Genomic DNA, 13,559 nt, shown 5'->3' with positions numbered 1-13,559 from the left:
AGGTTCCCCATGCTGCCCTGAGTGAAGCCCTTGTGAATCAGAGGGGCAGGGGGCTTGGAGCTTAGAAAAGGATTAGACAATATGAGGAAGTCCAGTTTTCCAGTGGAGACAAGCTGCTTTGTAAGTGCTGATACTTACAAAATAACTTTGCAACTCTCTGTGGAGTTTGCCATTGTTTCCAACATGGGGAGGATCTGTGTCTGTACTTCCTTTCCCATCGTGCCTATAACAGGGTGGATTACTAAATGTTGATGGCTGATGTGTAGGTCTAATATGGCCATCACTGCTCTTAACCTCTCCCTCTGGTAGCAGTAACTACTGCAATGAGTTACTCCTCCATTTCATTTGATTCATGGGAGCTGCCTGTCTGGCCACTGGTCTCAGTATGTGACCTAAGCCAGATAATCAAATAACCCATCTCCATGGCCATAGTAACTTGCCAAGAGAAGGGTGGCATGTGACCCACACAGACCAATTAGGGGTTTTCCCTAATCTGGCTCCACAGTCAACCCACAGCTGGCAATCTGGGCTTGCAGACCTTTTACTTCCTCTTTGTGGTTCTTCTTCATGAAAAGCAGCTCCTCCTTGAGAGCCTCAATCTCTGTCTCCAGCTGCAGCCGAGTGACATTGGTGTCATCAATGACCTTGCGGAGTTTATGGAAGTCACTCTCCGCAGACTGGTGCATGGCTAGCTCTGTCTCATACTTGACTCTAAAGTCATCAGCAGCAAGACAGGCATTGTCGATCTGCAGAATGATGTGGGCATTGTCCACAGTATTTGTGAAGATCTGAGCCCTTAGGTCCTCGATGGTCTTGAAGTAATGGCCCCAGTCTCTGACCTGGGGTCCCTTCTTCTCCAGGTGCTCCCGGATTTTGCTCTCCAGTTTCCGGTTCTCAGTCTCCAGCCTCCTCACTCTGTCCAGGTAGGAGGCCAGGTGGTCGTTTAGGCTTTGCATGGTCTCCTTCTCGTTCTGGATGCCTCCCATTCCTGCCAGACCCCCAGCCATCCCCGCAGCCAGGCCCCCAGGCCCCAAGCCACCCTGGAAGCTGGTGGAGCGGGACACAGAGATCTGGGAACCAGAGCCCTCAGCGTCTGCATAAAGCACCTGCATAGACGCTGGCCACACTGCTGACCGGCCGGATGCCATAGCTGGGAACCAGCTGGTGGAGAAGGTGGAGCGAGCGGTGAAGCTCATGCCATCCAGGGAGAGTGAAAGGACAGGACTCAGACTTTGCCCTTATTTTATTTTTTTGTAGAGACAGGTTCTCCCTACGTTGCCCAGGCTGATCTTGAACTCCTGGGCTCGAGCGATCCTCCTGCCTCTGCCTCTCAAAGTGCTGAGATTGCAGGTGTGAGTTGCCAGACCCATCCCCAGTACATTCTTGTGACCAGTTACCTGTTTACCTCTCATCAGCCTTCAGCTCCTCTCTTTGTGCCTTTAGCTTTAACTCATACCACCAAGCACATAAGTCTCCAGAGTTTGGGGTCTGTGAGGGAATCTAAAGGGCTCAGATAGTCACCCTTGTCCCAGTTAGACCCAACTTGTGCCCAGCACCACTTCATGTGTTGGTGATCAATGTATGGATTCGCTGTCCTTAGATGACAGACCAATTCCCTATGACCAGGGAGATGGAAGTCAAAAGGCACCATCGGTCAGAGTAGGAGTAGAAACCCCAGAAAGGAGGCTGGGGCACAGCAGCAACTGGCATTGTGCCCACCCAGGTCTACCAGCCACCCAGAATTGGATTATTTAATATTTAATATTTATTAATAGGTAGAAAATACTGAGTTGACTGTTTGTAACTAACTCACACAGAATCCCAAAAATTAAATAAAAGGGGATGAGACATGGGAGGCAAAAAGCAATTTCCTCAAAAAATTCAATTTGTTTTGTTCTCTGTGTCTGATTTCCTTTGGGTTGGACCTGCTTTCCTTAAGATCTCCAAAACCCCAGACTCGGCTTGTGTCTGGAACAAAGGCAAGACAGGGGCCATTTCTCCAGCCCAAGCCCAGGCCCAGGCCCAAGCCCTGCCAATAACAGAGAGGCTGGCTCAACATGAGGTCTCCCCAGGATACATTAACCACCGCCTCAGTGTGAAAGATGATCAGCCGTGAGCTTAATTCCTCATAAAATATCATTTAGGCCAGAGCAGGTTAGCTAAATATGTGGTTCTAAGAATTAAATAGTTTCCCTTTTAGCTCCAACAAAAAGGGGAAAGGCAGGGCTGCAGGGGTGTAATTTTGCAGGGGCCTTCAGGGCTGCTCCTGGGCTGGCTGCTAAGTTGCTTGAGGGCAACATCATTGCAATGATAGGGTTAAGGTTTTCTCATCTCCCACTGGTCCATCCCTCCCCCTATTAACCATGCACGTTCCTTCAGTGCAGGTGAACATCAGTAGAAATCTAAAGGTTCGCTCCCTCCTTCCCTAGGGACAAAACCCAGCCTCCAATCTCTATAGACTTTAGTGAAAGATGCCAGGAATGTAAAGTATGGTGAACGTGCTTTGTCAGAGGTAAGACATCAGTGTATGTATGGCATTGGTTATACACATGTTTTAATTTCACCACTAAAGGAAGTATATGATATTCACTACTTTCCCCCATATGGCCTCTGATCTAGCTATGCTGGTTTCCTCAATATTCTTTGAACACAGCTGACACCACTCCCACTCAGGACCTCTGAACTGGCTGTTTCCTCTGCTTGGAATACTTCTCTCCTAGATAACTCTGTGGCATGCTCCCTTAATGTCACCTTTTCCGTGAAGCTCTCTCTGGTCACTCCATCCAAAACCTCAGCCACTTCAAATTGCTGCTTTTCTTCCTTGCTCTGCTTTTCCCCACTTAGCCTTATTATTTACACTTGATATGTTTTACTGTTTAACTTGTTTGATCTGTTTCCCCTTCTATAATGTAAGCTTCATGAAGTCAGGGATTTTTTTTTCTTTTTTTTTTTTGACTTTTAAGTTCAGGGGTACAAGTGCAGGTTTGTTACATAGGTAAACTTATGTCATGGGGGTTTGTTGTACAGATTATTTCATCACCCAGGTATTAAGCCTAGTACCCATTAGTTGTTTTTCTTCATCCTCTCCCTCCTCCAACCCTCCATCTTCTAAAACGCCCCAGTGTGTGTTGTTATCCCCGTGTGTCCATGTGTTCTTATCATTTAGCTCCTACTTATAAGTGAGAACATGAGGTATTTAGTTTTCTGTTCCTGTGTTAGTTTGCTGAGGATAATGGCTTCCAGCTCCATCCATGTCTCTGCAAAACACATGATCTCATTCTTTTTTATGGCTGCATAGTATTCCATGGTGTGCATATGTACCAAATTTTCTTTATTTTTCTTTATTCAGTCCATCATTGAGGGATATTTAGGTAGATTCCATGTCTTCAATATTGTGAATCATGCTGCAATGAACACACGCATGCCTGTGTCTCTATAATAGAATAATTTATATTCCTTTGGGTATATACCCACTAATGGGATTGCTGGGTTGAATGGTAGTTCTGCTTTTAGCTCTTTGAGGAATCACCACATTGTCTTCCACAATAGCTGAACTAATTTACACTCCCACCAACGGTGTATAAGCATTCCTTTCTCCCCACAACCTCGCCAGCATGTTATTTTTTGACTTTTTAATAATAGTTATTCTGACTGGTGTGAGGTAGTATATCATTGTGGTTATGATTTGCATTTCTCTAATGATCATTGATGCTGAGCTTTTTTTCATATGCTTGTTGGCTACATGTATGAGGTCAGGGATTTTCATCTATTTCATTCACTGCCTCATCTCCAGCAATTAGAACAGTGCCTGACCTAAAATAGATGCTCAATAAACATTTGTTGCATTAGTGAATGTGTCAGAATGAGCCCATATTTGGGGTTAGATATGGGTTCAGATGTGTCCATAGCCAATTATGAACAGTAAGACCTAGGTACATGACTTCACCTCTCAGAGTCTCAGTTTTCTTATCTGAAAGTTGGATATGACATCGATTTCATAAGGTCCTGGGAAATGTCAACAAGGTAATGCATATAAAGGGTTGAGCACATTGTCTGGCTAGGAAATAAGTTACTGACAAGTTATATTACTATTGCGAGAAGAGTAAGTGGTTGCTACCTCCAAGGTGCTTGAGAACATTTCAACAGAAACACAAAGAAAAATAAAAAGCATCCCAAAGGATTATAAATCATGCTGCTACAAAGACACATGCACATATATGTTTATTGCAGCACTATTCACAATAGCAAAGACTTGGAACCAACCCAAATGTCCACAATGATAAACTGGATTAAGAAAATGTGGCACATATACACCATGGAATACTATGCAGCCATAAAAAAGGATGAGTTCATGTCCTTTGTAGGGACATGGATGAAGCTGGAAACCATCATTCTCAGCAAACTATCACAAGGACAGAAAACCAAACACCGCATGTTCTCACTCACAGGTGGGAATTGAACAATGAGAACGCTTGGACACAGGATGGAGAACATCACACACCGGGGCCTGTCGTGGGGTCAGGGGAGGAGGGAGGAATAGCACTAGGAGATATACCTAATGTAAATGACAAGTTAATGGGTGCAGCACACCAACATGGCACATGTATACATATGTAACAAACCTGCACATTGTACACATGTACCCTAGAACTTCATTAAAAAAAAAAAAAAAGCATCCAAATCTGCCTGGATTGGGAACGGGGCAAATGAATCTTGTGCACAAGGAGAATTTGATATGTAAACATCTGTGTGTTTGTGTGTGTGTGTTTGCACATGCACATGTGCAGGTACCTCCCATTCATATAGAAGTCAGACTTTCATGAGTTTTCATTCCCATGGCAGTTTTTCCAAGTTTCATGTTTGTATTTCTGCATGTACACAAGTGTTGTGAACACCACACACTTCCACAGGCATGCACATGCATGAATACACATGCATACACGTGTGCACGCATGAGCATGTGTGCACACATGTTCCTCCACCCCAACCCCTAACCCAAGGGGTGAGGCTCTCTGGTAGGGTGGCTACTTCACTATTCCTGGCTTGCAGGATTTATGCCCTTACAGCCATGTTGCACTGAAGTTCCTTGCTAGACACTGCACCTGCTCCAAGCATGGGTCTCTGTTCCTCTTCCACAACCCTCTTGCTAGCTTAGACTGCATCTTCTAAGTCCCTTCTTGAAAGGACACCTCCCTTCAAGACCCAGAAACCTCTAGTGGTCTGACTGCAAAGGAGAGTGAGGACACGGGATAAACAAATACTGGTCCTGGCCCCAGGTGTCACTGAGAGAAGCCCAAACACTGAGCCAGAGTTTAAAATGGCAATGGCTTTCTGGAGGACTTTCCTATGTGGCAAGGCATGCTGAGGTCTAGACCAGGGGGCAGCTTTCAGGGTAGAACCAGCACCTGCTGAAAACAGTTGGTGTCATTATGTAGCCCCTAGCCCCTCCATCCTATCCCATCTGCCCTCCCTGCCATAGTGAAAGTAGAGTCCTGGTAAGAGCACCAACTTTAGAATCAGGTGGTTTGGGGATTAGAATCTCAGCTCCAATACTTGATAGCTGTGAGAAGTTCATCCAGTTTCTTATTCTCTCTGAAGCATGGTTTCATCATCTGTTGAATGATCTGAACTCCTTAGAATTATTGGAAGGATTTATATCAGAGTCACCATGTATTTCTGCTCAGGTTGTGCACTGCACAGTTCCAGGGAGCCATCATTGATATGGGCTACAAAATCAATGACAGCCCTTGGACTGTGTAGGACACAACCTTATGTGATAATACAGGTATGAAATAATATGTTAAAAGCACCTGGCCCAAGGCCTGGCACCTAGTAGGTGCTAAATAAATGGTGGCCAAAAAATAGGTTTATTAATCATGCCTTTAATTCACGGAAAGGCACCCACTGGCCAGGTGCGGTGGCTTATGCATGTGATCCCAGCACTTTGGGAGGCTGAGGCAGGCAGATCACTTGAGGCCAGGAGTTTGAGACCAGCCTGGCCAACAGGGCAAAACCCCATCTCTAAAAAAAAAAAAAAAAACGTGGTGGTGCACCCCTGTAACCCCAGCTACCTGAGAGGCCTGAGGCATGAGATTCACTTGAACCCAGGAGGTGGAGCTTGCAGTGAGCCGAGATTGTGTCACTGCACTCCAGCCGGGGCAACAAAGTGACACTCTGTCTAAAAAAAAAAAAAAGAAATGAACCCATGTAGCCTTCACAGCCTGCTGAGATAATGGCTGAGGGTAGGAAGTTTTAGCCATGGTAATATACAAGGCAACTTCAGTGGTGATGGAATATGATGTCCTCAGGACATCCATTTTTATTGTTCTTTAGATTCCAGAGTTTAAGAGTTTGCTCATGGCTTTTGCTCACTGGAAATTTTCTTGGTGAACAATCAGATATCTTGCAGTGCTAGAATGTGTGTGCTGTTGGAATCATTTGGTCTTAATGAGGTGGTATTTACTTTAAGTGGAGTATAATTGCCCTTCTCCATTAAAATATTTTCTTTTAAATCAAAAAATTATGTACTATGTCCTTTTAAACATAGCTGACCTTTAAAAAGGAGAATCTAGATGCTCAGACCTCCAACCTCAATCCTTATGGTCTTGTAACTACCCCTTCTATACCCAGGCAGAGATGGGAGATTTACTTTCTGGTGAGGTCAACTCGTAGACGTGGGATATACGTGAGAGAGGTAGAAGATGCCTACTACACACAGGATTTACATTCTGAAAAGTTGGACTCTCAAATACACTGCCCCTACCTGGGTCCCATAAAGCTACAGCCGAACCTAAACCACCCCACCCCAGGCAGGAGGCTGTAGGGTTCTAATCAGCCCAGAAAATTGGCTTAAAAATATGAACAACGAGGAGTCCCAAGTGAAACAGCCAGGTCCCTCTCAGTCAGCCTGCGGTGAAGTTCACCAGCTGCTAAGCCACACTAACAAGCAAAGAACTTCCAATCGGCAGTTTAGAGCCTCTCTCCTAGATGTTCATCAGATATTGAGGGACTGATTTTGACACGGAAGACAGAGACTAAAAATAACAATCAGAAAGAGCAAAAGAGAGAAAGAGATGAGAAAAGTAAGGAAGAAAGGAGGGAGGGAGGGAAGAAGGAAATAACTCTGACACAATTAATACAAAGCAGGGGCAAAATCATACCGGCCAACATAGTGAAACCCTGTCTGTACTAAAAATACAAAAATTAGCCATGCATGGTGGCATGCACCTATAGTCCCAGCTATTCAGGAGGCTGAGCCAGAAGAATTGCTTGAACCTGGGAGGCGGAGGTTGTAGTGGGCCAAGATCACCCCACTGTACTTTAGCGTGGGCAACAGAGCAAGACTTCTTCTCAAAAAAAATTAAAAATGGGCCGGGTGAGGTGGCTCACACCTGTAATCCCAGCACTTTGGGAGGCCAAGGCAGGTGGATCATGAGGTCAGGAGATCAAGACCATCCTGGCTAACACAGTGAAACCCCATCTCTACTAAAAATACAAAAAATTAGCTGGGCGTGGTGGTGGGCACCTGTAGTCCCAGCTACTTGGGAGACTGAGGCAGGAGAATGGCATGAACCCGGGAGGCGGAGCTTGCAGTAAGCCAAGATCACGCTACTGCACTCCAGACTGGGTGAAAATGCGAGACTCTGTCTCAAAAAATATATATATATATGATTAGTAGTCATGATGAGAGAAGATATTGCAACTATAAAATAAGAACGAAGCTCATAAAAAGAGAAGAACAAGAAAGAACTCATAGAAATAAAAAATGTGAGAGCCAAAATAAAAATGCAACAGATGGATGAGAAGATACAGTTGAGGACATCCCCCAGAAACTCTAACATTACAACAGAAATGGAAAATGAAAGAAAGTGAGAAGATCTGTCTGGAGATCCAAAGTCTAAATAAGCAAGAGACAATGGAGGAGGGGAAACATCAAAGAACGAAATAGAAGAACTTTAATGAATGGAGGAATCTAAGTTTCTAGATTAAGGAGGCCTTCAAAGAGCCTAGCATAATGTAGTAATTCTCAAATCAAAGTCTGTCATTCCAAAACTTTAGGTCACCAGAAATGAATAAAAGCTCTCAGGGAAAAATAGAGATTAAAATGTCATCAAATTAGAAGATGACACAACAGTGCTTTTAAAATTCAGAAGGAAAATTATTTCTAACTTTGAATTCTTTAGCCTGCCAAACTATCAGTCAGAAGTGAATACAGAATAGAGACATTTTTAGAAAATGCAGGGTCTTAAAAAATTACCTCCCATATACCTTTCTAAAAAAGTTACTGAAGGATATGCTCCATCAAAATTAAGGAATAAACTGAAGAAAAGTAATGGGACCAACTGGTAATCCAGCACAGGGGAGAAGAGACAGGGAATTTTCAGGAGGATGGAAAAGAAAAGTCCAAGAAAACAGCTGTACAGCAATTCAAAAGGAAAACTAATCCAGAGTAGAGTAGGAGAAGAGAGATATCTAGAAAGTGTCTCTGGGGATAAAAAATAAAAGTGGTAGATTATCTGACATGCTTTGTTATGTAGAGAGGCATTCTATAGCTGTACAAATATTTCACCAGAAATTTGACAAACACCAAACATTTTTTTAAAAAACAATTAAGTACAAGAAAAATAAAACATTCTGTAATTACCTCATATAAGGACTCTTAAAATTTCCTCTCCATAATATATCTTGAAAAATTATTCCACTTTTGAGACAACTATTATTTATCTTTTATTTTTGTTTTGGGGATAATAAGTTTTTACCCAGAAGCACACTACATATATGTGCTGCAAGACATGATAATTTGACATTACAATTTCAGGCAATGACACACCTACCAACTGATTCAACATTTCCATTCATAGACTAGCATACTGGGCAAATTTGAGTTACTTGCCACATATGGATGAGCCCCAAATGCTTTGTTATGCAAGGAGTGTCAAATAAGAAAGACCTTCTACAACACTTCAGTCTTTTGGGTGTGCATACTGTTTCCATGTTTTGAGGTACTCTCATATTTAGCTTTTATTTAGCCCTAAAGGTGTAGTTCCATACTGTTTTTAAGTGCAGCTTGAGCAAATGATAACTATGACCCCAAAAAGTTGATGAATACAATGGTGCAACAAGAACATACCTTCCAGAGAATGACTCCCTCTTCCATCAGACACTCAAGTCTACTCCTCCTCCTTTGGTGAATAAAGTTAAGTCTTTATTATATCAACTAATTGTGTGTTATTTATTTAAGCTTGTTTTTATTGTTCAATTGATATTTTTCCTATCTGTGAAAGTTGAGCATCTTGGGTTGGGATGCATTAATACGTTCCCCTGTTAATATTCATACAGTTTTTTTTTTCCATTTAACAGGTCTTCACTTAGTGGCAGGGTTTTCAGGGTCAAATTAAAGTCCTTAAAAGAAACATGTGTCATGAAAGGAAATGTAATTACACGACCTGGATCAGCAGTGAATAATACATGGTCCAAGTCATAAAAACAACAAATACAAATTGAATAAAAATAAGAATGGGGCCGGGCGTGGTATAAGTGACTTAAGCCATGTCGGGAAGATGAACAAAGAATTGTATTCAAAGGGTGTTGTAACATAATTGTCTTCATACTCCTTATTAGAAAGTCAATATGTAATATATAAATTTGAAATATCAAGAATAGCAATATAAACATGTTATTTAGAAAAATGGAAGCAAATACTTAAAAAAACATCTAAAGCATTGAATGTGCTTGCCTCTGGAAATGAGGACTAGGGTGAAGAGAGAGACAGGACACTGTTTTTCATTATGTTTTATAGGACTGTTTGACTTTCTAAAGTAATAACTAATAAAAATCAAAATTACATTTTAAAAGGCAATAAATATTCATTGGAGAAAACTTGGAAAATACAAAAATGGAAAGAGAATAAAATAAAAGTCATTTATAACATACCTACCCAGAAAAGCTGCTGATGAAACAATTGTAGGCTAGTTTCGAGTTTTTCTACTATACATACATACATACACATTTTTAAATAAAAGTGAGATCGTATTGTAAATATTGTTTTGCAACTTGCATTTTTTTCCTCAAGGTAATTGTGGCAAATTTTCCTGTGTTAATATGCATCTACTACATCATTTTAATGGCTGTATATTCCCCATTATACAAATATACTATAATTTATTTAGTTCAACCCAATATTTACCATTAATTATTCAACCAGCATAATTATTCCACCAAACAAATGCAACTTTTGATTCTTTTGAAAAGATAGTAGAAAGGAATTTTCTCTACCCTTTGTTCAATTGTTGTCAATAGTTTCCATTTTGCTTTACTAGCAAGGCTGAGATATTTGACTTGCTCTGAGATTTTCCCCTGACAATTCACACTCTTTTTAAAATTCTCTCTCCCTTTAAAATTGTAAAAGGAATGTGTATGTGGTAAATAGATGTTCTTGACTGATAGTGACCATTTTCTCATCTTTAGGGAATAGCACCTCGGTTTTTCTTTCTGGAATCCCTCCTCCCTCTCAGGCAATGGCTCAGCCTATGTGGTTTGGGTGAAACCAAACTCACCTCTGGTCCAGGGTGACCATATGATCTCACCTGGTCGCTCAGCCTAATTCATCTTTCCAGGCTCCATAAATAGTTCAGGGATGGACGTATGGCCAGAAAGGATGCAACAGAGTCAATACCACAGCTTTCAGTGGAAACTTTGGGGAAGAAGATTTCTCTTTCTTTTCACTGGGATGGCTGAGCTGATAAAAGTTTAAGTCTGAGGTGGCTGGTGACCATTTGCTACTGCAAAGGGAAAGCCTGCCTGAGGATTCAGCCAAAGAGGAAGAAAAGTAACCAAGAGATTTAGAAAGGCAGAATCATGACGACACCTTTTGAGCACCTGGATCCAGCACTGCCCAATGCTCCCAGCCAGTGACAGGAACTAATACATTTTCTTTTTCCCTTAATCTCTTTTGAGTTGGGGTGCTGTCATCTGCAAGTGAGTATATATGTTAATAATACGTACTCAAAGTCAAATAACTCAAACAGTACTGGTAAAAAGTGAAAATTAAAACTTCCTCTTTTCTTCCTCAAATTCTCAGTCCAAACACCCCAGAGACAATCACTTCTCAGTTTCTTAACTATGATTCCAAAATATGTCTGTGCATTTACAAATATACCAATTTCCAATTTTTGAAATATACAAACAGGATTATACTATCTATACTATCCTGTAACTTGTGTTTTTACTTTACCATGAGGAAAGAAGATACCTTGCCTTGCACAAATCTAGATGTTCACTTCATTTTTCCTAAGACTGTTTTTTTTTCTTGAGATGAAGTCATGCTCTGTTGCCCAGGCTGGAGTGCAGTGGGATGATCTCAGCTCACTGCATCCTCTGCCTCCTGGGTTCAAGTGATTCTCCTACCTCAGCCTCCCAAGTGGCTGAGATTTCAGGCGTGCACCACCATGCCTAGCTTTTTTTTTTTTTTTTTAAAGTAGAGACGGGATTTTACCACGTTGGCCAGGCTGGTCTTGAACTTCCAACCTCAAGTGATCTGCCCGCCTTGGCCTCCCAAAGTGCTGGGATTACAGGTGTGAGTCACTGCACTCAGCCATTTTTCCTAAGACATTTACTTGCATGGCTTCATTTTGCAAAGGAGTGTATTGTATGGACATCCCATATTCTAACCAGTCCTGTACTGATGACCATTTAGGTTTACCCAGTTTTTCATCATTAAAAACAGGTTGTGATGGGCATCATTCTTTTATCGTTTTGTGCAGCAAATCCACAAAGCCAAAGAAGTTTATGCTTCTGGCGCCTTATTGCCCAGGCCCCTTCCAGGGAGCTTACATTTCATTTACTGTCACAGGATGCAGGTAAGTGCATGCCAGCTGCTCAACGTAAGAGTGACGCCCAGTAATAGTACCACTGCCCCGTGCTGACTTACAGGGGTCAAGATCCAAAGTTGCAGGATCCTGGGTCATGTCTCAGTAAAAACGTGCCCGAGGACAACAGGTACAGAATTACACAAAAGTGGAAGAGACCTGGTTTGAAATGTACAGAACCAGAAGCTAGTCTGGGGAAAGTTCCAATTGTCAGAGGTATGAAAAGGGTTTTGATTCTCACAAAAGTCTACCAGAAACAGAATAATTCAGCATGTACAACAAAAAATGTACCATATGGTTTTTTTCTTTTTTGACAAGAATCAGGGAGAATAAAATTTATCAAGATTTCTTTGTAGGGCCAAATCTGCAGCAGTACCACAACCAGCAAGTATATGTCTGTATGAAGTGGCACGTTTTCTCATTACGACTATCAATAATAAAGAACAAATTTCAATTTACTATGCCATAGGAAAGACTGAACTATCTTCCTACTCTCTTTATGAAAAGTGATATTCAAAATTGTTGTCATATGAATCAGAAGCAATCAAAGAGTATGCAGCCAAAAAGTGTAGGAAGGAAGGCATTGTAAAAGCACATGAAGCAGTAAATTAATAAGAATATTATGTTATTTTTCTGAATTTTGTGATTATGGTATTTGGCAGCTTTTTAAAATGTGTGACTTTTGTAGTTTATTCTCTCTTTGCAAATAAATATTCATTGTGTGCCTAACTTATAGGTGTAATTTTGTGTTTTTTTAAGAAGTTCTCTAAAATTGTCTGAAACTCAGGCTCTGCAAAACTTGCTTCTGCACCTTTGTAGAGGATGAACACACACAATCTGCAGCCAGACCTCCCAGCTTCAGATCTCAGCAGGGCCATCTGCCAGCTTTATAATGCTGGGCGGTTTACTCTGCCTTTCTATGCCTCAGTTTTCTCATCTATGAAGTGGGTATAATAACCTCAGAGGGTTTTTTGTAGGATTAAATGAGTTAATACGTATAAAAACCCCAGAAGCTAGCCATCAGTAATCATCAATAACAACTATTTTTTCTTTTTCTTTTTTTTTTTGAGATGGAGTCTCACTCTGTTGCCCAGGTTGGAGTGCAGTGGCGTGATCTTGGCTCACTGCAACCTCCGCCTCCCGGGTTCAAGCGATTCTCCTGCCTCAGCCTCCCGAGTAGCTGGGATCACAGGCACCCATCACCATGCCTGGCTAATTTTTGTATTTTTAGTAAAGACAGAGTTTCACCATGTTGGCCGGCTTGGTCTCAAACTCCTGACCTCAGATGATCCACCTGCCTTGGCCTTCCAAAGTGCTGGGATTACAGGCATGAGCCACCGTGACCGGCCACAACTATGTTTATTTCTTATGCACATGTGCAGGTATTTCCACAGGATGCTTTCCTAAAATTATAAGCCCTGGTACAAGGGTACACACTGATGAATTTTAATAGAGAATGCCAAATACTCTTCAGAAAGCTGGGCCAATTTATCCCCACCCCACTGTATACATAGTGACATATCTCAGAACCGAGGAATCAGGAAGTCCATGCCGGGTGACTCTAAGGCTTGGGTTCTTCATTCCTGAACATGTCCAGGTCAAGTTGGTTTGGTGGCTACTGGGAATTGCAGGCCCTGCTCCCAGCTGACACTCCTGTGAATCTTGGCAGCACCTTACATTTATGACATGCCT

At 41.9% G+C, this 13,559-nt stretch overlaps 1 pseudogene; it reads right to left on the bottom strand.

The window, feature by feature from the left end:
• Positions 1-488: 488 nt before the first annotated feature.
• LOC129008608 (keratin, type I cytoskeletal 18-like) lies at positions 489-11,966 on the bottom strand (annotated as a pseudogene).
• Between the last annotated feature and the right edge of the window lie 1,593 nt (positions 11,967-13,559).

This window comes from Pongo pygmaeus, chromosome 9 (assembly GCF_028885625.2).
Source record: "Pongo pygmaeus isolate AG05252 chromosome 9, NHGRI_mPonPyg2-v2.0_pri, whole genome shotgun sequence".
In the NCBI taxonomy this organism is placed as follows: Eukaryota; Metazoa; Chordata; class Mammalia; order Primates; family Hominidae; genus Pongo; species Pongo pygmaeus.
The sequence above is the reverse complement of the archived record's forward strand: the minus strand, read 5'-3'. Positions and strand labels throughout refer to the sequence as shown.